This window comes from Periplaneta americana, chromosome 10, assembly GCF_040183065.1.
Source record: "Periplaneta americana isolate PAMFEO1 chromosome 10, P.americana_PAMFEO1_priV1, whole genome shotgun sequence".
In the NCBI taxonomy this organism is placed as follows: domain Eukaryota; kingdom Metazoa; phylum Arthropoda; class Insecta; order Blattodea; family Blattidae; genus Periplaneta; species Periplaneta americana.
Window position 1 is genome coordinate 169,977,823 of NC_091126.1, and position 20,142 is coordinate 169,997,964.

A 20,142-nucleotide genomic window follows, 5' to 3' on the forward strand; every position below is an offset into this window, starting at 1 on the left:
AATTTGTTGTGGGTGAAGAAAGAATGATGCTGAAACTGATCAGAAAGAGAAAAAAGGAATTTGTTGTGGATGAAGAAAGAATGATGCTGAAACTGATCAGAAAGAGAAAAAAAGGAGTTTGTTGTGGGTGAAGAAAGAATGATGCTGAAACTGATCAGAAAGAGAAAAAAGGAATTTATTGTGGGTGAAGAAAGAATGATGCTGAAACTGATCAGAAAGAGAAAAAAGGAGTTTGTTGTGGGTGAAGAAAGAATGATGCTGAAACTGATCAGAAAGGGAAAAGGGAATTTGTTGTGGGTGAAGAAAGAATGATGCTGAAACTGATCAGAAAGAGGAAAAAGTAATTTGTTGTGGGTGAAGAAAGAATGATGCTGAAACTGATCAGAAAGAGAAAAAAGGAATTTGTTGGATCACTGGCTGAGTAGAAACTGTCTACTTAAAGATGCCATGGAAGGAATGGTGAACGGGAGAAAAGTTCGGGGCAGAAGAAGATAACAGATGATAGACGACATTAAGATATGCCGATGATATGCGGAGAAAAAGATGAAGGCAGAAAATAGGAAAGATTGGAGAATGCTAGGTTTGCAGTGAAAGATCTGCACATGGGCAGAACACTTATGATTGAAAGAGTTGAAATTTTTGTTTTCATAGGCTTCATCTCGTGTCTAAAACTTGACATATTTAAAGTTCCTTTCCAGTATCCGCTAAATACATTTTGTTCCTTTCCAATGGCCTCTAAATAAGGATTGAGTTCCAAAACCCACTAAATACAAAAAAGAACATTAATTTTTGACAATATGGTTTATAATATTTATATGAAAAATTATATTGATGTTTTCTACTTTCAAGTTAAGTTCATCAGAAAAAAATCAGTAATTTCAAAATAAAAACAAAAGCAGTAAAAGTTTTTTTTCGTTTCCTGAAAAATTTGCTCGAATCGATTTAGAGGGTTTTGGAACTGCACGCCTCAAATGTTTAAATGGCATATTTTTGCTCAGAATGTCTTCGGAAATAAGCTCCGTAAGGAACGGTAAATCCTCGTGAATCACCCTGTATATGCTGTATATATGTTTTTAAATATTTAAATATGTAGAATGTATGGTATAGTCAATAAGTGCAGTGTCTGCGGCTAAAGTGCTGGCGCGTTGAACTTCCATCCAGGCAGCCCGGGTTCGGTCCCCAGCCAGGTCGTGATGGAATTCTTGATGGACAAGGCAGACGTTGCAGAGGGGTTTTCTCGGGATACTCTCTCTGTCATTCCACCAACACACTCCACCTCCCTTAATTTCTTCTATCAGCTGCAATAGCGAAAATACGCTATGGCGAAGTCCGGTTAGCAGTATGGACTTTCGATGCTAATATAGGAAGGGCTTGGGGCTGCCTCTATGAGGGCCTGAGGCAGGATGGTCCACATGTCAGAATTGGATTCACCCAGGTCACCTCTCGGATTTGAACAATCATCCCACATAGGCCAAACCGTCCCGGGTTCAGCCCTTCGTCAATCCCGCCAGCCATAATAAATAGGCGTGTATTTCTTTTATGAATCGATGTATTAGCCTATATGAACTCAAGGAGGTTTTTAATCAAGTATCATTATTAGTATGTTCAATACAAGAAGTGATGGCGACAATCCAGCCTTTCAATAAGCCAACCCAATATGGTGCGTCATCTTCATTCGAAATGTTCGAAACCATGATCATTTTTCACTTTCATTCGAGGAGTTATCATGGCTTAGGCTAGATGAGAGGAAAAATCTGCACTCGCTTTCTCTCTTATATTGAATTATAAACACTTCATCCCCCTATTATTTATTCTCCCATTTCCATAATCTTTCTCGCTATCATAATACGAGTATTAATACTCTATCACAACGCGATAACGCGCTAGAAATTCCACTCCACACATCGTCTTTGTATTCCTCATTTTTCACTGGTGCTACTTCTCATCACTGGAACTCTCCGCCGCCCGAAGTCAAGGGCTGCCGAACCTTGAAACCTTTCAAATACAAATTAGAAAATTATCTTATGACAAGTTCCGAAAGTAACTTACTGTTATGACAAGTGTTGTATTGCATTTTTCCACGTATTCACTGCATTTTTTATATTCTAGTGATATTTATTTTGTTTCATCTGTTTTGTTTAATCATATTTCCCGATAAGGGTATATCTGTAATGTGATAACTTGAGCTACTTACAATCATAATATTCCTTGCTGTGTGTACCAAAAATATTGTTATTGCATGTTTGATACTTCATTATTATTATTATTATTATTATTATTATTATTATTATTATTATTATCATCGTTAATATTATTATTGACTCATATTTTTATACTCAGTATCTCTCATTTATTTTGACTTACTGTTCACATTTTCTTATTCCGTTTCCTTTCTTTCTATATGTTACATGTTGCGTCTCATTTCTACTGACTTGTTTACACTGTATTGTGACTCTCTAGTTCAGTCTTTTGTGTGTATGTGTGTTTGCTGTACTTCGTAAATTTGTAGTGCTTCTTCTATCCCAGTTTTACTCCTGGTTGAGTGTTAGAGGAGGCTGTATGGCCTTAACTTCGCTAGGTTAAATAAACGTATTATTATTATTATTATTATTATTATTATTATTATTATTATTATTATTATCGTCAGAATCATCATCATCATCACTGTTAATAATTACTTCACCTTGTCGATCATTAAGGATTATATATTGGAATGCCTATGGGCTGAAGTCTCAATTAGGTGAATTAAAGACAAATTAAAAAAAAAATTCTTTTCAGAAGACCAAAATTTCACTAGCCAATTTATCTAATAATTTTTGTTGTATTTATATGATATTTGTATTATAATGGTTTTGTAATAAATATGGGAAATGCCTGTTATTATTCGGTTGAGAAGCTTTTATTATCCAATCTGCTGTCAAAAAATCTGAAAGTTAGAATTTATAAAACAGTTATATTACCAGTTCTGTATGGTTGTGAAACTTGGACTCACACTTTGAGAGAGGAACAGGGGTTAAGAGTGTTTGAGAATAAGGTGCTTAGGAAAATATTTGGAGCTAAGAGGAATGTAGTTACTGGAGAATGGAGAAAGTTACACAACACAGAACTGCACGCATTGTATTCTTCACCTGACATAATTAGGAACATTAAATCCAGACGTTTGAGATAGGCAGGGCATGTAGCACGTATGGGCGAATCCAGTAATGCATATAGAGTGTTAGTTGGAAGGCCGGAGGGAAAAAGACCTTTAGGGAGGCCGAGACGTAGATGGGAAGATATTAAAATGGATTTGAGGGAGGTGGGATATGATAGAGACTGGATTAATCTTGCTCAGGATAGGGACCAATGGCGGGCTTATGTGAGGGCGGCAATGAACCTCCGGGTTCCTTAAAAGCCTTAAGTAAGTATATGTCCAATGTCAACTGCCATTATACTAGGAGCGCACTCAGCTGAGTGACTTGTTTGGTCGTGAATCCGCAGTTAAGTGCACAGTAATCTGTACGGACATATGCACTGGAAGCTATGAGATATTATAGATTTATTAATTTGTCCTTACTGAAAAATATCTGCAATATTGTCAATTAATATTTGCAGATATTATTGAGTAAGGACAAAGTAAAAATTCTATAATATTACAAAGTGTGGTTATATGTAAAGGACTTTTCCTTTTATGGTTTCTTTGCTGCATTGTGTATTTTGTTGGGTCAACGAGCTTGATGCATGTATGGGTGAATCTAGAAATGTATATAGAGTGTTAGTTGGAAGACTTGAGGGGAAAATACCTTTGGGGAGGCCAAGGCGTAGATGGGAGGATAATATTAAAATGGTTTTGAGGGAGGTGGGATATGATAGTAGGGACTGGATTAATCTTCCTCTAGACAGGGACCGATTGCGGGCTTATGTGAGGACGGTAATGAACTTCCGGGTTCCTTAAAAGTCATTTGTAAGTAGGCTAAGTAACGAGCTTGATGTCACATTTCTCGGACCACGCGAGGTACTTGACAGGATATAGAAGGTGTGCAGTATGTAGCCACAGTCTACTATATACAGTCGCGAAGCTTGAGGTGTTTTTTTGCAAATCTCGTGATAAAGCGCTCCAAGCGGTTAGCAACTAGAAACAATAGACTGTCCATGGTCGACTTTGGACTTTGTCGTATTTCTATCGAGTGCTAGCTCGTTGCGTATTTTACATTGATGCTTGTGAAATGTTCGTTATTGGTTGAAATGAAAATGTTAATGGCTAAAATATAATAATTGGAATATGGGACAAGGAGGAGACGTTTGTAGTGTTATAAAGTGTAGCAACAGTAAGAGAAAGAGGCCAGAGTTATCCTTTTTCCGATTTCCGAAAGATTCAGAAAGGTTCCTGGGATTCCACAAGAATGCTGTGCAGAAACAAAACTGTTCATTTGAAGTTCTTTGTGACTGTTAGAATACATTATATCCTTAAATTTCACAATGAAATGTTTCAGTCTAACCGAAAGGACATTGTACCTGTTAAAGTTCTGTCACTTAGGCTGCTAAATTTCCAGAGAAATAAAGGTTAGGTCTACTTTTTCTTTCAGAGGATATATTTTTAATTGTAGCTATTAATTTTGTTATTTTTATGTGTTATTTTACTAAAGACGTAGAAAATTTAAGTTTGTTTTAATGAAATCTATTGATCACGTTTTATTTTCAATTCTGGTGGGATTATTATTGCTTAGGCCTACTTTTTTCTTCAAAGGATATGTTTTTAATTATAGCTGTTAATTTTGTTGTTATTTTTATTTGTTGCTTTACTAGAGACGTAGAAAAAGTCTGTTACAATAAAATTTATTGATCACGTTTTATTTCCAATTCTTGTGTGATTATTATTGCTTAACCTCATCCCACTTTAACTACGTAAGCCTACACTACAAGTACCGGTACACGTAAGTTACTCCATTAATTCATATTTCCATTATTATTGTTGTAAAGAGAAATGCAAATTAATATTTATTGATTTCATAGTTAATTATCGCTATAATCTTGAATGAGTGAAGCTATTATAGTAAATTTCAGTTCGTTCTGCACAAACAAAAATTATATTAACTTATTTCTTGCAGGTATCTTTGAGTTTATGGTGGAATTTAATATACTTCATTAAAATAATAAATTAACTTTATGCATTTAATATTTCAATAATGGAAGGAAGGTGTTAATTTTTCCAAAAGAACACGACAACGAAAGTGTAACGTATTTTGTCTTCTGCTAGGTGAGAGATCTGCGATGATGAGGCGATAGTAGCGATCCTAGTGGTGGGCAACTACCCATGTTTGCATTTTTACTACATATTGAGCTTCGCGACTGTATATAGTAGACTGTGATATAGCCTCTCTCACGTCCAAGGGCCTATTTATCAACGTGGAGAAGGCTAACAAGAAAAGAAGCGCGCCTAGTTTTTTGGTTTACTATACGACACTTTATCAATTACGATGGTCACCTATCGTCTGAGGGAGATGAAGGCGATAATTCCTGCAATATGAGTCCATGATCCAGCGCTGAATGTTACTCAGCATTTGCTCTAAATCAGGCCTGCACAAGGTTTGTGCTCTCCGAGCCGGCTCCCAGCTCATGAGCGCAATGCAGGTATTAGCTGCTCTCTGTATAAGGTTGGACTGGAATAAGGAGTGATCTCGTACAAAATATACACAAGGTTTTCATGAAATGATTTCCCGTTCAGTGTTTACAAAACTATCTTGCACTATTATTAATTAATAAAGAAATATTTATTTTACAGAAATAATAGAAATGCTGTAGCTACTTAAATGTACAATATCATTTTGTTATATTTTTATCAGTACATGAAAATGAGGTTTTATGCTGTTGGCAGCTGAAAGGAACAGTAGCCTACTGGTCGTTTTTTTATTTTAATTGGTTATTTTACGACGCTTTATCAACAGCTTAGGTTATTTAGCGTCTGAATGAGATGGTGATAATGCCGGTGAAATGAGTCCGGGGTCCAGCACCGATAGTTACCCAGCATTTGCTCGTAATGGGTTGAGGGAAAACCCCGGAAGAAACCTCAGCCAGGTAACTTGCTCCGACCGCGAATCGATGTTCGATGTTCGATGTCTGCCTTTATTAAAGTTGGATTATAGAAAACAGTTGCTCACAAATATAAATGTTGAGCCAAACATAGCAATCATTTTCACAGCCAGCCTGTGTAGTCGTGGATATTATTGCTAATGTTTAGTCTTGTAAAACTCAACCAGGCTAGTAGTATTATTCAAACGATCTTTAGGCCTTAGGTCACGTTGAAGATCAATAAGTTCGAGCTGTAAATCGTTAAATGTTAAATGTTATGTTCCGTTTTTTTTATTCCTCCATACTGTACTGTAGCAGTAGGTAAGCAACGTGAAATAGTTACTGAGAATAGGCCTACATACTGCACTCCACTAGATAACTGAGTGGTCGTTTCCCTCTCCTCTACCTATAGCAAGTCTATGTCATTCTGACGTATCTTCCTCTCCGTTTCGGCGAGCGGTAAACACCGTTGAGCGCTGTTTGTGCAGGCCTGCTCTAAATGGTTTGAAGGGAAAATCCCGGAAATAAATTGAACCAAATAACTTGACTCAACCAGGATATGAACTCGGACCCGCTCGTTTCACGGTCAGACATGAAAAAGGTTACTCCACAGCAATGGACTCGCCCAGTCTTTGTGGACAAATATATAATTGTGAGTGATTCATCTCCCTGAAGGAAAAGGCTTTCCGTTCATTTATTTGGTTCCCATTTTCTTGGATAGGAAACTCTTTACTGAGAAAATAATTTAAAAAGTTAAGGGTTCCATGAAACTGCAAGAAGCGAAATGAAAGAGGGATGCAGAGACAACTTATCTGGGGATAGGGTGACTTGACGGAGATATATAAAGTTTAGAAACACATTTCCTTCGAACAATATTAGCTCTGTTGTTGATACAGCGAAGACAAATAACTGTGAGAGTTGGGCGTCACGAGCCGCCGCTGTTCCGACTGCCGACACGTGCGCAGTGAGAGAGAGAAGAAATTCAGTAACTTCGGATCTGAGAGACACCAGCGTAATATCAATTGCGTCTGTGTTATTTTTTTTACTACGCAGCATCAATTTTATTAATAAAAGGAATGTCAGTTCATTACAATTAAAACATACCTTCATCCATGTCGGTTTATCTCTAGGGCGTGAAGGACGAAGCTGTTGGCGGTTCCTGAAAAGAAACACTGCTATCAGTATGTCATTACTAAGCGAACTAGCGACCACATGTCCGTTGCTTGGAGGAGCACTTACAGAATCGAGTCGCGGCAGAAATTTCATACAGAATATGCAGCCAGAGCTGGTGTACTTATCTGCGGTTGGTGGGGTAACAGTGACTCCGACGACAAGAATTTAAATCGCGAAATTGCCGGCGGTACACGAACGTAACGTTGCGGCGAAAGGGTAATTCTCTTACAGGTCTAATTGTGATTGACTCTAAATATGGAACAAATTAAATAGCTGATTGCAAATTTATTTGTAACTCGTTCGTGAACTGCGGTGGATTTTTTTTCTATATCGCTAACCCAACTGCACCATTTGCTCGGCATCTAACGTGGACCGCACGCCTGCGCGATGGGTGGTTGTAGCAGAGACTAATACAATTATTATGTTGTGCAGCAGACTACAAACAATTGCAGAACACGTGAACGGAATATGGTTGCTGATAATCGAGTTACGCCATGGCCTCGCGAACATTGTCTGCAAGTTTGTAGTATGGTTGGCGCGGGGTAATGACGACTACCAAATTTCCCGATCCGGACTAGCACGCATAATGTTTGATCAATAAGCATAGAAACACGGAATATTCACATCAATATTCGGGCGCGCCATGTGACCGGCAGCGTCTGTGGAGGCGGCAGCGGGGGCGGCGGGGACGGCAATAAGCGGCGGCGGCGATGCCCGGCATCCGGGATACCCGCAGATACCGGGGGAGGCTCCACGGAATTTGAGATTTCACAAAAAATCGCAATGCGATAAAAGTAAACAAACCAGTGTAAAGGCTGCCATGATGCCGCGACGGCAGCGCCGACTCGCGGTACGGGCGGTAACTAAGGGCGGGATCGTATGGCGCTGGGAGGCGATCCACGAGCAGTCGTCCCTGCCACGCCAGCCCGAGGCACCTGTACCTCAATAAAGAATTCCCGTCGAAATTCCATATTTACCTGTCGCGATTTAAGAACGGGACGTCTCGTATTTGCGGGTGTCGACCCCTCGCCCAACGCTCTCCCGCCCCCCGATCGATCTCCCTTTGAACCGGCCGCTTCCACGCGGGACGCACTACAACCCTCACCCAGGCGAGCGCTACGCCGAGGGAAACAGGCCCGTTTCGTTGCCCAAAACTACACCCGGACACGGCGATTGTGGTCTTCTATAACGTCGAAGACCGACCCCCGCCGACGATGACCCCCAACCCCCACACATTGGGCCCTTAACCGGGGCGCCTCTCTCGAAAAAGAAAAATTTGCAAATGTGGAGCAAGGTTACTACTAGCCGGAGCGGTGATGCGGTCCAATTTTCTCCAGCAGGTCTCGTTGATCGCTGTCATTTAGTTCCCGCACTGTCTGACTGCAACTTGTGTTACGTTTGTAGGAGTTCGTCGCAGATTTGGTTGCTGTTTTCCTTCCGTTTTGATCTGTTTAGGTCTGGTTAGATTCTGCATTTTCTAACAGGCCCAACATCACCTAATTTTCTTCAAATTGGTAGGTGTTTTTTTAATAATTTTGCATTTTTTAATTCCATTTCTGATCCAGGTTCGATTGTGTTCGCACGTTCTTCTCCTCAGTAGATCTCATACGCTTGCATGTTTATCTGATACTATTCAGTTCTTTTATTTCAGATGATTGTTCAGTACCGACACACGAAACAAAGCAGCCTAGAAGGCCTCGCCCAAAATTGCTCTCTGCGATTACAGATCCCCCCCTTACTATCGTGTAAACGACGCATTTTAAACGCGAAATTAGTACGATCGAGATGTAAACACAGAAAAACCTGCTGTTGCCACCTACTGTTGATTTGAAAAAACAATTCTGTTTTGTTGCACGGATTGATTTGCTCTGCATTTCTGATGTATTTTGATGACATGTTTTGTTTTTCAGTTCTGTTACTGTTGCCTTATTTGAAGCTCTTTTTTATTGAGTAGTTGATGTACTGTCTTGTTTTCCGTGTCCGCGCCTCGCCTCGTGAAGCTTGCTTTGCTATGTGTATTGAAGAAGCGGACTGGGAACTGTCCTTGGAAAGGTACCGGCTTAAGCACCCATTTTTCTATTATTCTTTCCGTAGCTTTACATATTAAATTTAGTAGTAATTTGTGACGTTTTGTAGTTCCTTCCTCGCAAGCATTGTGTTCTGATAGTCAAACGCGTGGGCCCCAGCATAGTATCGATTGCTCTTAGTTTCACTTCAATATGGCTGGCCACGACGCGTCAGTATGTGTTCCTCGTTCTCTAAATTTCCCGGACATTAATTTAACATTTCCCTCTCCAGATGTTTTTATTTTACACAGAACTTCCCCACAGGCTAATACAATAAATACCTAATATGAATGATAGTACACTTTGTAAAAGTGCATCTGAAATACAGCACGTGTTCTGAACATGGAAAGTACAGAGTGTTGAACTAAAGACCCTCTGCAAGTACTCACGCTGAAACACAGTGCTTGCAGAACAGCCTGTGCCTACTATTGTTAGTGAATAATTTTACGACAGGTTCTATGTTGAGTTTACTATCTTCATAAAACTGACTCTGTTTTTATTTCATGTATTGGTAAACTCTTATGGACCAAGACCATTACTAATGTCATGACTGCAGTCAAGAAATGAAAATGAATTCGTCCTGTAGAAGATCGCCTTGATTTTAAAACAAATCAGAGGTCCAACCTTATTTTCTATTTATTGTTTATCTTTTTAAGAACTCTTAGTTGGTATATTTATACTACTGCACAACTTCCGAATTATCACACGATTTTTTTTCTCCCTAAATACCACTAGTAAAATGGGGACTCAGGTTACAAGCTGTATCAGAAATATTTGTCACAATTATGTACTTAAAATGTGCATATTTTGTTTGGGTTTAGTTATTCTACACACATGTAGAAATCCACAGAATAAACGACTATAAGAACATTCCCCCTTTCCTTTCAATCCATTCAACGTTTCCAATATTGCCACTAACCTCACAGCATTTAAGATAAACATTCTTATAGTAGTATAGTATTCGAACAGTAGAATTTATTTTAGAGTTAAATTGAACTATTACATATGGCAAGAAGGTACAAGTGACATAATGCCCATATGGTAAAATGGCACAGAGCACCGATATTTTAAACGATGTGCCGGGACTTTGTGCCATTCATAACATAGTTTTCTGTCATAATATTGGCATAGCTAATGCTTCAGTCAGATTAGTAAACTTAACTTTATTTTTTCCCTTAAGCAAGTATCAGCATTATTATATTGCTTTTAAGATATTCAAGCTTCAGTTTTTAAGCAAATGAAGAGTAATGTTCACATAATTAGCTTTCAAATATCGCTGTGAGGCAAATGGCAAAAATAGTTTGTGATTATTAATCAGATAGAAAGGAAATTACTGAATGTAAGATCTTATTTTAAAATACCGTATTTAATCTATGGATAGAGAAATATAAGGGTTAGAAGATACAGCATCGCTTGGAAATTGATATAAACAAACAATTCACGTGATTATTAGAACGATATTTCATATAAAATTAATGTCTGTAGCACGTCATATAAATATAAAAGATAAATAAACGTAAGTAGATTTACTTAGAATTTTCCATGTGGTATTTTGATCTCTGATATTGAAAGACGTTGAATATAACATTTTAGTGGAAAAATGAGCATTCGAGAAATGGAATATGAATATATCATAAGTAATGAAATAACTAAAGAGCAGTGTATTCGAGGAGTAGTAAATTTTTCACATCGTACGAAATGCTTCATAACCTGACATTAAATAAGATAATGTACTGATCCACAGCTCTATATTGAATATCCACGAATCAAAATCCCAACTAAAATTGTCATATATATATATATATATATATATATATATATATATATATATATATATATATAAAGCTCAATCAGTGGATGCGAAAGAAAACGTGTATGCGGGCTGAATAGAAGTCTGTTGACAGGTAAATTGCTTATAGCATTCGTGGGGAGAACGACGGATAAAAAAAGTCATTTCTTTAAATAGCGCAATAAAATTGGATGGCTTTTTATATCATATCCTAAGAACGGGGGAAGAAGTATAAACATAACCATGATACACTTTAAATACGTACTCGAACGCAATAATTTCGAGCTACTGGCAATAACAGACATTTTTTTATAGTTCAGGAATAACAATTAAATTTAAATAAGTTCCTTTTTGAGAAGAAAGGAATATTATGAAAACGCGATCCCTACAAGAGTAGATGTTATTATGATTGATTTCACTGCATAATTTCACTGTTCCTGACTTTCATTAAATGGCACATTATTTTTTTATTATTTTATTATTTATTTATTATTAATATTTGTGTGATGAACAACAGCCAGAGGCCAATTATAGTTCAGCACAATACACAAACAGAAGATACAAAGGTGCAAAAACAAAATAAATAATATCTTAAATAAACAAAAAACATACATAAATAAAATTGAGAACAAGAAGAGTAAATACTAATAATCAAAACGGAACTATACCTTAAAAGGATCTAAATTGTGTCCGTGCAAATTGGCAGTGATTTTGAATTTCTGTTATTAAAAATTTTGTTTTGAAATCTTAAACCTTTTGTAGGAATACGATGGCTGATATTGTTTATGATAAACTCACAATCAATATCACCCTTTATAACTTTGTAAAAAATTTGATAATCAAGACTTTGACGTCTAGAATAAAGGCTACAACAGTTAAAATATTTACAGGTAATCTCATAGTTAAAGTCAGAGGAATTGGGTATACATCGAAAAGCACATAAGGAAATAAATTTTCTTTGAATATTTTCCAATTTAACCGAATCTGTTGAAGTAATGGATGCATATTCAAGTTTAGATCGAACCAAAGTAAAGTATAGAATTAATAGTGACTCTGGAGTAGAAAAAGAATAAGTTATAGACCTTATTAAACCAAGCATTCTTATTGAATGATTATAAATGTATTGAACATGATAGTGAAAGTATAATTTAGAATCGGGTAATACACCAAGATCTTTAATAGAATTTTTCCTAATAACACAGACGTTCTTGAGAGAATAGTTAAATTCTATGGTAGTAGTTTTTCGTGAGTACGAAATGACAAAAGTTTTTGTTTAATTAATTTTCATTCCATTATTGTCAGACCAAAGTTTAATAGAGTTAATATCATTTTGAAGAGTTTGGCAATAGGCAAAACTATATAAACTATAGTAATAGATAACAACATAATGCCGTTGATTTCAAACCCCAAAATGTGTAATATCACATAGTGTGATATTTTGGTATAAATAAATACATGAGGGTATATATTCGAATCATATCATAAGAATTATATGGCTAGTGCAGTGGAATAGAGGCGTCATATGGGCGAATACTAATATGAGAGCAAACATCAATTACGGAATTCGGATGTCGAATCTAGAATATTTTATAAACCTCATAATCATGACGATATTAAACGCTACACTGAACTTCATCAAAATTCCATGATAACTATGAGATACGTACTTTGAATAAAATTAGGGTAGTTTTTTAAAAACTCATAAAATTTAGATTGTAATAATATTATAATGCATAGTTTCTGACTTTACTGATGCTGAATTAATTTAATACTTGAAAATGCAGTCGTTTGCAGTATAACACCAGAAGTTGGTTTACTACTAAAATGTGATACACTTTGAGATTGAATTTATTAATAATTTATTTTGTCATAACTTACCTTGACAGGGTTCCTATTCTGTAACCTCACGATATGTTATATATACTTTATTTCAATTAGTAGTATTATAAAATTTAATAAATAATTGCAAAGGCTTTACTAATAATATTATTGAACTCAAATCTGAAACTAAATAGTAATAGTGATGATCAAATTTAAAAATTGTTTTATTTAACGACGCTTGCAACTGCCCAGGTTACATAAGATGTGCCGTAATTTTGTCCCGCAGGTGCCAGTAAATCTACTGACATGAGCCTGTCGCATTTAAGTACACTTATATACCATTGACCTGGGCCGGGATCGAACTCGCAACCTCGGACACAGAAGACTATGTAATACCCATAATATCTACTGTAAAAATTGAATATTTGATTCAGAGAGGACCTTGTCCCGGTGACACGTGAACAATACTTCGGTTCTGTTTACTGTAAACAGAGAATTCGACACTGTTGCACTTTGTAGATCAGTGATAATATCTTAATCTTTATAGCATAAGAAATAAAGTGGATTTACTTATTATAAATAATCTCGGCGCCATGTTCTCATGGGTCTTCAGTGCAAGTTAATCATTTTGGTTCTCATCTGGCCCCCACGGTTCTATTTTTTTTTATCAACATATTATTCAGTAAGGTGTTATTATCAAAGTTTATACTGTAAAGTTCCTGAATTTATAGAAAATGTACTACTGATTGTCAGTTTATCAAAATTAAGTACTTAAACATGTTAATACTATTCATTTGTGAATGAAGTTTTACTCCCAAAAGTGACTCAGTCAACAAATTATTTTCATTCTGGCAAATGTTGAAGAATTTATGAACAAAGCTGATGTGGCGTAAGTCGTCTTTGATTATGTCGGCCTTTTTCCCGCGATTATCATTTCAGTTCTTCCTTAGGACGTATCACCACACATACTCTTTAAGGTTTCAGTGATTAAAGGAAAGTTTTACAAATAAACATAAACAGAAGACATTTTCGATTAATTTCAAATGTAATTGAGATGGTGTCTGATTCCTAATTAAATTTTGGAAAGAAAAATTCGGAAGTTATTAAATGTATAAATTGAGAGAGAAGTCCAGAAAGTGAAGACTCATTATGTTGGTGTTCATGCTCATCGAATTATCGGAGAATGATGTAGGTATTCTTCAAGATAAAATGATAAAGCAGTTATTTTGGGAAATAAGGAGTTTGTCGTTGAAATTATGCCGCCTTGGAGTTCAGTTTTTAATAAAACTATACCGTTTTATCCTCACGGTGTTTGTTTTTTTTTTTCCACTCAGCCCCATATTATCTTCAGAATGTATTTTATACTCAGATTTGACTATAAAATGTTCTTAATTCATTATTCCTGGTGTGCAGCTGCTGACATTTTATACCATGTAATCAATGCCAGAGAATATTGATTTCATGATACTTCCTCTAATCATATTACCGATATTATATCATCTGGACATGTCATCAAGAAATAACTGAAATATTACGAGGTACTGACATTCTCTTAAGAAAAATGCTTCCAACCGTCTTTCACATTTATTGAGTTTGAATTTGAATTCCAGTGTGTCGATATTCTGAAAGATCATTTCAATGTTTTCTGTTTTCTTCCAGCGTCGAAATGTATGACAATTTTTGCTTCAAATTGTATCCAATCCAGTCACTTATGATCAGTTTGTAACTTTACTTCCAAATTCCTCACACAATTGCAAGGATTCAAACAGATATATGTATTAATTAAATGAATATATAAGGCATTGTGATTGCTTACTTCTAGTTCGTTATTTCATTGAATTTGAATGAAATCTGAAAAGTCGGTTGAAGATGTTCAGAAATTGACGTTATACTTTATCTGTACTTAGAGAACTTTCACTTTTCACTGAATGTAGCGTTTTGTGTTAACTTTCGATAGTGAAGGAACTTCAAGATATTTCTTCTCCCACTTACAATTCAGTCTCCAACAGTTTAAATATTCTTGAACGACCATTCGTCTCCATTTCAATGAAAAATACTAAATGGCATAAACAAAGATTAGCATTAAGCTAAATTATTTCATACCTGTCTTTCTATTACTCCTACTTTATTGTTCGAATAGCTGTTACACGTCTCATATCTGTGCGGAACTACACCTAATCTTTAAACAGTTCTGTTATATATTAACGGGTAAAAGTTTCCAGAAGCAGATTTATGGATATTCCTCTCTGTACTAGAAATCAGCATTTCCAACGTTCCTAAACGATGCCATCATTTGGTCAAGGAGATACGATCTGAAGAGTCACTTTCTCCTTATGCTTTGTTGCTCCAGAAACTGGAGGAAAATATTTTCTTTATTTATGTCAATCTGTGTATGTAAAATTTTAGGACACACAAAATTTTCATATCAAATTTCTAAACAAAATGGACTTTTGCATAAAGTTATCGTTATCTGAACATAGATAATTTTAAACTTCACAATCTCTCTCCATAATGAAATGAAGAATCCACTTCAAGAATGATGCATGTCATTTGGAATACATTTTGCAGGAGGTGCAATTGAAAGTTTGAAATGCTTAGCGCTCAAAGCTTAACTGTGATTTCCCGATCATTACTGGACAATGACTATCAGTGTTAATGTCATATAACTCTGTATGTACATTCTATATGTCTTAAGCTATGCATTGACAGTCTTGGTTCATTTTCGACAAGAAAGTGACATCCATCATTCTTGCAGTGGACTCTTCCAATGTGAACAGTAACATTTAGTCATAATTTTCTGACACTGTGAAGATTATCAAAAGTTTTGTCTTATTCAAAATACGCTTTTACATATTATTAATTTACATATATTAGGTCTATGCAAGACCAGCTATAGATTGCTATTTAGTATCTTTAGTAGAATATACATGCACATAATTTGTACATTGTCGTTCTATAGCGAAAGCACACCAAATGGAAACTAAATTGCGCCCTAGTATTATCTCCATATAAGTGATAGTTAACTTTAAGTAGTATGTTTCTGGTCTCCAAGCATTATCTCATTATTTCATAGAATTAAGTTCATTCATTTTATTGAAATAACGTTTGCTGCCAATGTGATTTTCTCGTTTTGAATTTTTGTGGCGGTCTTAAGTGTCTTTTTAGAATTTCATATTTCCATGCAGTGCCAGATTTAAAAACTAATCATTAGCATCGTAGTACAGCTCAGTAGGTCTATATAAACCTCGACAGGACCTAGGAGTAGGAAGTAACCATGATACACGCCAATAAGGTCTAAGAAGTAGGGAAAAATGTTTGAAAGATTTGAATAGTTGGTGTAGTGAAGATTGACTCTGGAATAAATAATTAGTATTTAGTATTAGTAGTATTTATTTATTTAATCTGGTAGAGATAAGGCCGTCAGGCCTTACAATTACAAATAAAATTACAATTAGTATTAAATTTACAATTACAATTACAATAAAAATCAAAGTACGAAAAGATTAGCTGACTAATTAAAGCTAGATAATTTATCATAGAAAAACAAAGAATATTTTATATGTACTGAATTACAAATTAAACCTAGAATAACAAAATTGTATAGCGTTTAAATTACTGGATATTGAAATATTTTGTGATAGATTAAAGAAACTATTTACAAGAAATCTATTACTGACCATTGCCTAGTAACTTTGCGCTTGAATTCAATTTTATTTCGACAGTCCCTGATGCTAGCAGGTAGCGAATTCCAGAGTCTTGGCAGGGCTATTCTGAAAGAGGATGAGTATGAGGAGGTGCGATGGGATGGTATTGTTAGTATTGTTTCATGACGAGAGCGTGTGTTCAGATTATGGTGGGAAGAAATGTAAGTGAAGCGAGACGATAGGTACGAAGGAATAGAAGAGTTCAATATTTCGAAGAGAAAGAGAAGTGAGTGTAAATTTATTTTCTTATCTAGTTTAAGCCAACCTATTGTTCCAGGGATGGGGTAATATGATCATATTTACGAACATTGCTTACAGAACGTACACACAAATTATGAGCACGTTGAAGTTTCGTTTTGTTGTCGCTGGAGAGGTCAGTCATTAAAATGTCAGCATAGTCGAAATAGGGAAGTACAAGTGTCTGCACAAGGGACATTTTTAAGCAAGAGGGGAGATGAATATTTATCCTTTTTAAATAATAAACGTAGTATGAGGAATAGGGACTTAGATTTAAATAGGTTTTGATCGATAAATAGTATAGGGCGAGTGAAGTACGAAATAGACAGTGATGAAAGGACATGGAAGGACACAGTGTAGAATAATAGAAGAGAAGTGCAAGAGTCGTTTAAATTATGTAAAGTGTAAGATTATAGTGTAAAGATAGTAACTTAATGAAGTGATGTAAATAGGAAAGTGAGCGAGGAGTTTGAATTGGACGGAGTTACGCAATAATATATCAACAGACAATTTGAAAATAAAAATTAGATATTTGCACAAATCCTTTGATGGCAGGCTAATTTAACTCTGAAGAAATCAAGAATATGATATCTAAATTTTGCTGCTAGTTATGAGCAAAAATTCGTTTATTGTATAAAATTAATTTATTTATTTTGCTTTGAAATATTAATTCAACTGCTGGTCTTTTATAAAAAAAAATCGGTTACACTTTTTTTGGTATTATTTGTGTAATTTTTTGTAACAATATGAATGTTATACTACATCCCTGCATAAAACGTTTTATAAAAAAGATTTATTTCAATGGCCGATATCTCGAAACAGGTTTTCGGCGCTTGGGCTCTTATTGCGTAACTCCATCCATTTAACCATGTTACATGTCATAAGGACTAAGAACTAGGAAAGTAAGGAATATAGATAGTATCAGATGGGATAGAGAATACGAAAAAAAATTATATCATATGAGTATAACAAGTATGAGATAGAAACGTTAATGAAAAGTATGTATAGTGAAAATAGCCTGAAATAAATAGTAAACGTAATGGTAGGGATATAGAAATTAGCTTAGCTTTTAGATAGGTTTTAGAACGATATATAGAGCAGATGAATAAAGTGTCAAATAGATGAAGTGATATGTAAAAGAATGGACACGGAAGGACACAACATTGAATAGAGAAACATAAGTGCAAGAGCCGTCCACTAAGTATAAAATAATAATAATAATAATAATAATAATAATAATAATAATAATAACTTATTTTACCCGTAAGACCTTCTCTTCCACTCAACCAGCAAAAAGTATAGCCTACATATGCATGAACTCACAAAGAATTCAACGATTTGATTTAGATGAGAGTTACATGTATACAAGAGTTATTTACGAATTAAACAACAAAATACTATGAACTTTTAATTAAACACTGAAATAAACTGTGTAGCAGAATTAAGCTAAAATACATGGAATGTTAATATATTTCAAATAATATTAGATAATAGAAAGAGATTATTATGAGACAATTTTGAAAATACAGCACAATCAGGATGATGTCTAAAGAAAGAAGTAACAATGTAGTCAGTGATAGTTTAACTCAGTATGATTGGAGTGAAATGCTAATAAGGTTATCTTTTAAGCTGTTTTCAAAGGTGTTTATTGTCTTGCAGCCCCTAATACTTTGTGACAAGGAATTCCATTGACGCGAGGTGGGTACTGTAAAAGATGATGAATAACAAGATGTTCTATGAAGAGCGTGCCACAGAGAAGTGATCTGGTATTTACGTCGTGGTTAGAGTATAGATAAGAGAAACGAGGCGAAAGGTAATTTGGTGTTGAGGTGTGCAGAATTCGAAAGAGTAAAGACAAAGAGTGTAAAGTTCTGCGTTCTTTTAGTCGGAGCCACGAGAGACTTGCGAAGGACGGTGATGTGTGATCATATCGTCGGATGTTGCACACGTATCTGACGCACATATTCTGAGCTCGCTGTAACTTGACTGAAAATTCAGAACTTAGGTCACTTAACAAAACGTCACAATAATCGAAGCGCGGCATTACTAGGGTAAGTTTTAGTTGCTGGGGCAAGAAGTTTCTCAAGCGACTCAAACAGTGAATGGAGGAACAGATTTTTTATCGTTTCTTTAACTTGAAAATTCCAACTTAGATTATTATCAAGAAAGAAGCCAAGATTTTTTTACGACAGATGAATAAGGGATTAGCGTGTTGTTAAGGGTAACAACTGAAAGATTACTGTTATTAAGGGAGTTAACTAAACGCTTATGTCCAATAATTATAGCTTGAGTCTTACTTGGATTAAGTGCGAGTCCGAAATTGGTCGCCCAAGTGGAGACAGTGGCTAGATCACAATTCAACTTGTCAATTGTAAGTAGTGTAAGAATGGGAATGCTTGCCAAAATACAGGAATGTGAAGGACCAGCAGGACAAAATGATTGAGTGACAATAAACCCTATCATATCATATAAACTTCGGAAGGCATACATAGCGTTCTTAAATAAAAAAATTTAGCCTGTTATTTTTCAAAGACCGCCTTTGGATTTCTTTTGTCTTACTTACAAAAACGTCGAATGTTCTCCTTTTTATTAGTAAATGTGTTGTAAAACTGCTTAAAAATTGACAATAACAATAAATTTGCAATATTTTTTGCTTCAAACATTCTTCTAAGGCTGGAATTTGGACGCTTACGAATAATCTACAAATATATAGAAAGCAACAAATTGTTGGCTTGTTTCTTCAAGAATCGAAAATTCATAATAGGATGTACGAGTGTAAAAACACACAGTGCAAAATCGTACGGTTACTTAATAAAACTTTTACCGATAACCTTCAATTGTATTAAAAACTGTTGCCATTTTCTCGCACAGGTTTCACGTACATATTTAATGAGATCTGAGGCAGCAATGCCTCCAGTGGGATATCGGCACATACACGCAGAGAAATGAAAGAACTAGAGAGAGAGAAAGATCTGTTCGTCTGTGAAGAAGAATACTATGTCCTTTGTTCGAAGCGGTGTTACCCTACTTTACGACAAGAATAATGGATACCGTAGGACGTGATAAGGACGATATTACCCCAGCCTTGCAAAGCACTTTTCTTTGTTCTTATGGATGGGAAGATTTGAATCATTCTCCCTTGAATTTAAAGGACGGAACTTTCAGTCGTGATAAGTTATCTATCAAATTTATGTGAGATATGTATGCCCTTCTACCTCGAAGAGAAGAAATAAATCGGGCACAAAGAATTCCCATCCACCTTGCAACTCAAAGTGGATGTTGGCGTTAGATTCATTATTCTGCA

At 35.5% G+C, this 20,142-nt stretch overlaps 1 protein-coding gene across 1 annotated transcript in view; it reads left to right on the plus strand.

The window, feature by feature from the left end:
* The first annotated feature begins 8,575 nt into the window (after nucleotides 1–8,575).
* LOC138708146 (ELAV-like protein 1) overlaps nucleotides 8,576–20,142 on the plus strand; it is a 437,015-nt gene continuing 425,448 nt past the window's right edge. Inside the window, exon 1 of the mRNA XM_069838379.1 lies at nucleotides 8,576–8,735. The gene's annotated coding sequence lies outside the window, so the exon portion shown is untranslated. The remainder of the gene's footprint in view (nucleotides 8,736–20,142) is intronic.